General features: G+C 42.4%; 1 non-coding gene across 1 annotated transcript; it reads left to right on the top strand.

Moving 5' to 3' along the window:
• The first annotated feature begins 5,075 nt into the window (after positions 1-5,075).
• On the top strand, positions 5,076-5,149 carry trnan-guu (transfer RNA asparagine (anticodon GUU)). The gene has a single exon. It is a non-coding gene; the product is annotated as a tRNA-Asn (tRNA).
• Positions 5,150-5,474: the final 325 nt, after the last annotated feature.

The raw sequence follows: 5,474 nt of genomic DNA on the forward strand, positions 1-5,474 counted from the left end.
TGCGAGACTCTGAGTTTCCAGTCACACTTACGTTTAAAACCTAACTAAGCAGACAGGCCTTTTCCCCTTTGTTTTCACGGCCATCAATATCCACGTCCTCGTGAATCAAGTGACTGTCAGACTTTGATGTGATGTTTGGTCTGAGATTTCTGCCGCCAAATTCTTCTCTTGTAATATTCCAGTGAAGTGATTGCAAGGGTCATCACAGTCAGTCCATGATAGAAAATCTGAACGTAATTCTAGCGACTGTGGAACATTCTTTCCTCTCAATCCCAAAGATCTTTGTGTCGATCTATATGTAACTGTAAACCGACAGGGTTATGGGACAGACTGCATACCTCCACGAAGAGTTCACATGGACTCAAGTTGCTGAATGGACCTCTGTAGTGCAGTATTGACACTCTTACTGAAGATCTACAATATGCTGCAGTACGATATCACAAGCCCAGGAACAACTGCAAATCAGACAAGGTCTTTTCAGAAGTTGGACCCTGAACTTCTGAATCTGCTGCTGCTCTTCCTCTCTCTCTCTCTCTAAATGAAGATTGATCTTCACCCAGACTGCAACTTCCTTCCTCTGTCAAAATATTTGTGAACAAATCCATTTTTTTGAAGGATGGCCTGTTTCCTGATCATCACAATTAAAAGGGTGTCTCCCCCACGATATGCAAAGTGACAGTCAGTCAGGGGAGGGCAGCGTCACGTCTTGTGTTTTTGTGTGGAATGTGTGACAGCTGCAACAAATTCATCCCAACTCCTGTACTCAGTGCTCCGACTGATGAAAGCAAGCATGCCGAAAGTCTTCTTCACTGCCCTGTCTACCCATGACTCCACTTTCTAGGAGCTATGAACCTGCACCCTTACATCTCTTGGTTTGAAATACTGCATATGAAACAGATTTGGTGTTTGTTGGTATGTGTTATTATTTGGTGCTTATCTCGGCTCTAATTCGGTATTTTATACTGAATGCCATGACTGATGAAGGCCAGTATGCCAAACGTTTCTACCTGTGACTCCACTTTCAGAGAACTGTGAACATGTACTCCAAGATCCCTCTGTTCCACTACACTCCTTAAGGTCCTGCCATTCACCATGAAATTCCTACCTTGATTTAACTATACAAAATGTAAGACCTCACACTTATCTATATTAAACTCCATTTGCCATTAACCTTAAACCTATGCCCTCTAATTTTGGACTCCCCGAACCCCAAGGGAGAAGACCTTGCCTATTTACCCTACCCATGTCCCTCATGATTTTATAATTGTCTTTAATGTCACCCCTCAACCTCCAAAGCTCCAGAGAAAATAGCTCCAGTCTATTCAGCCTCTTCCTGTAGCTCAAACCCTCCAACCCTGGCAGCATCCTTGTAAATGTTTTCTGACCCTTTCAAGTTTCACAACACTCTTCCTGCAGCAGAAAGCACAGAATTGCATGCAGTTTTGCAACAATGATGGCACCAATGTCCTCTCTGAAGAGGGTTTTAAAACAATATTTATGACTACAAGCAAATCAGTTTAGTTGGGCATGACTTTCCCATAGCAGTTGGTTTTGGTTGTCCTTCATTAACCTATGCTTTATAATATATAAGAAAATATTTTGAGGGATGGGATTGTTGCTAGCACGTCCAACATTTGCTCCCCATCCCTCATGGCCTTTGGACTGAGCAATTGGCTACATGCTAGAAGGCAGTTGAGAGTCAACCACATTGGAGAAGGTCTGAAGTCACGTGATGTGAGCGTGTGCACGCGTGTGTAGGGTTGTGAGTGGTAGATTTCCCTCCCTAAAAGAACACTTTCACAACACTCTATAATGATTGGACAAAAATAACAGTTCTGGTAGCATCTATGAGGAGACGACAGTGTTACTGTTTTGAGTCCGGTGGCCCTTCAAAATTAGGCTGGATTCAAAACATTAACTGTTTTCTTTCCACAGATGCTGCCAGACCTGCTGCATTTCCACAGCAATTGTGCCTTTTGTTGCTGATCTCCAACATCTGCAATTCATTGTCTTAGCCAATAATGGTTTCCTGGTTGCCAGTACAGAGACAAACTCTCACTTCCAGATCTTTTTATTCGTTGAAAATAAAGTCCACTAGCATCCATGATGGGATTTTAATTTTTGTTCTCAGAAGACCGAGATCTCTGGGCTACTTAACCAGTATCACGAGATCACAATCTTCCCTTCATTGACAGTGACATTGACAATCTTGTCCTGAATATTTTTCTTTATTCATTCATGGAACGTGACACTTGGTCTCCCAAAAAATAACCAAGTGCCAATTCAGAGGGCAGTTAAGAGTCAACCACATGACTTTCGATTAAGGGTGACACATTCACCAAACTGGGACAGGACTGAAGATTTCCTTCCTTAAAAAAAAGGTTGTTAGTGAACAAGATAGGTACTTATGACAATTGATAAGATCACCAAAGCAGCGATAAGTTTATATTCCAGATACATAAATTGATTTCAAATTGCATCGGGGCCATAGCAGCATCAATTTGAAACTCCAGATGTTAAATCCAGGAACAATTCCCAAATGCCACCAACTCCCTACAATCTCTAGGCTTCCCAACACTGACTGGTCTGTAATTGCCAGTTGCATCCTTTTCCTCCTTACTATTTACTATTCAATTCAGCCCATTGAGTTGACTCTGCCATTTATTCAGATCACGATAATTCTGGGAAACATTTACTCCATTTTGCTGCCATTTCCCCATAATCCTCAATTCCCTTACTGGTTAAAAAAAATCTATCTCAGCCTTGAATGCACGTAACAACCCAGACTCAACAGCCCTCTGTAGTATCAAGTTCCACAGATTTACTGCCCTCAGGAGAAATTCCTATCTGTCCTAAACATGCAATCTCTTATTTGGAGGTTACTTCCTCTGGTCCCAGACTCACCCACTTTTCCACGTCTAGCCTGTCAAGTCGCCTCAGAATCTTGTACGTGACAATAGGGTTACCTCTAATTCTTCTAACTTCTCATAAGCACAGGCCCAACCTATTCAGTTCTCCTCATAAGACATTCTTTCCATCCCTGGTATCATCATGGTCAACCTTCTCTGGACTGCCTCCAATGCCAATATATCTTTCCTCAGGTAAAAGGCCCTAAACTGTTCACAGTATTCAGTTGTGGCCTGACTAATGCCTTACATAGATTCACTATAACCTCCCTACATTTCTACTCTATTGAAAAGGCCAACCTCCAATTAGCCTCCCTATTACGCACTGAAAGTGGATGAAGAGATTCGTGGTTGTGATTCCAAATCCCTCTATCTAATGTCATCCTCACCACCTGCTTTCCCATCAACTGTGTCTTCTGCAAATTTAGCAATAGTACCTTCACTTTACTTATCCAAGTAATTCGTATATATATTGTAAATAATGTTGGCCCCAGTGCTGATTCCTGTGGTACACCACTAGTTACAAGTTGTCATCCTGAACATGTCCCTTACCACAACTGTGGTAGTTAGCCAATCCTCTATCCATGCTAACATACAGCCTCCCAACACTGTGGGCTCTTTGCTTACTATTTCATGAGATGTGAATATCATTGGCTGTGCCAACAACTCTTCCCAAACTGACTTTGAAAAGGTGGTGCCGAACTGCCTCTTAAATTGCTTCACAAATATGATGTGGTCTGCAACAATGTTCAGGAGTGATTTCCAGCATTTTGGTCAATAACAAAGAAACAATGCGACATATCTTGCAGTCGGAATCCTGTGTTCACACTTGTCTGTTCTTGGTGGTTGAGGTCATGACTTGGAAGGTGCTTTTGAAGAACCACCACTCATGCAATCAAGCCAGACTGATAGATTGTGGCCCGAGACCCTGCCATTTTGACTTCCCTCATCAATCTACATTCTTTCCAGCGAAGTTTCAGTCTCAACCCGCCACGCAATGCCATCTGTTACGGCTTAAAAGATAAGAATACACATGATTACCGACCGTATTTTGGGTTGTATAAATATTTGCCTGCCAGAATTATTTTCCAAAAGACTTTAATTAAACTGGGTGACTGCATGAAATGGTTTGTTGGTCAGACTATAATCATCATCATCCAAGGAGACAATGCCAGTAATACCATTGAACTCTTTTTGTTTAAAAAGCACAAGTTCTTGATTTATTTTTACAACTTACCAGCATTCACACTTCATATTCAATGTCAAACTCAGACAACATAAATGAAATTACACCATTAATTTTGTTTTACAACAATCCAACAGATTAATTAATGATACACAGTGAATACCAAGGCTGATTAATGTGAAATGAAATTTGACTGAAAATGTAAAATCGAGATGAGAGATAACAAATGGGGGAAGGGCAGAAGGCAGGAAATGCAGCATCAGAGAAGGTGCTCCTCCAGGGAGTGTATTTTATAAACTACAACTGCAAAATATAAACAAACACTCTGACATGATCCTCTGGTTTTCATGTAAACCATACTCCCTTCCAGTAGGTACCATTTAAATAAGTTAATAGATACAAGCCTTGAGCAAATCCAGCCTCCAGCCGGGCCCGCCGCTTCTTGGAGCTCAGAGAGGGGTTCCCACTCATTCATTCAACAGGAGGCGGCTCAATTTATTGTAATGGGCACGGAGGGTACAGTGGTCGTGTATCATGTTGAGGAGGAAGCTGTTTCCTCTCATTCAACAGAAGTGGACCTATTTACTAGAGTTTTTTGTGGTGCAGCTGTAGTCTCCCATAGAGCCCTGAGGCTCAGGTTAAAATCCCACTGGTCCAGTGTGTGTCATAACATTACTGCCCAAGCCACATGCCAATTGGCAGAGGGATAAGAAATTTAGGGAAGTAAACACGTCAACCTGTTCAATGCTATCTCCAATCATTTCACTTCCTGTCCAATTCGTACTACAGGGAGCCCAACCTCGTTTCACGGAGGTTCTTTTTGAGAAATTTAATCGGGCATTTTTGCACAAGTCAAGTTAAGAAAGCCGGGATCTCTCGCAAGACTGCGCGGAAGACAATAATTGTAATTCGAGGCGGGGTGTCTGAATTATGAATTCACTAATAGCCTCATCTAAGCGATGGTGCAGTCCTCGCCAGCGTCTGTCTCTGTGGCGCAATTGGTCAGCGCGTTCGGCTGTTAATCGAAAGGTTGGTGGTTCGAGCCCACCCAGGGGCGGTGTGTTCGTTGTTCTTCACTGGCTTCGAAGCTGAACGCTTTTAATGGCGTCAGGAAAATGTTCCCCAAACGGAAATCCTCTCCACAAAGGGGTTTCTGAATTGAATTAATGTCTAACGGAAGGGACTGCGGATGCTGAGAAGCCGAGACAAAAAGAGAAACTCAGCAGGTTTGACAGTACCTGTCGGAGAAAACAGAATTTTGAAATGTTATCTCTGATTCTCTTCCCACAGATGTTGCCTGACCTGCTGAGTTCCTCCTGCAATTTCTCGTGTTGTTTTTAACGGAAAGTTCATTTCACCTTTTGGGATGAAACACCTAGACA

This window comes from Chiloscyllium plagiosum, unplaced genomic scaffold, assembly GCF_037043375.1.
Source record: "Chiloscyllium plagiosum isolate Xiang-an unplaced genomic scaffold, Cpla_swu_hap1 HiC_scaffold_27, whole genome shotgun sequence".
Lineage (NCBI taxonomy): Eukaryota > Metazoa > Chordata > Chondrichthyes > Orectolobiformes > Hemiscylliidae > Chiloscyllium > Chiloscyllium plagiosum.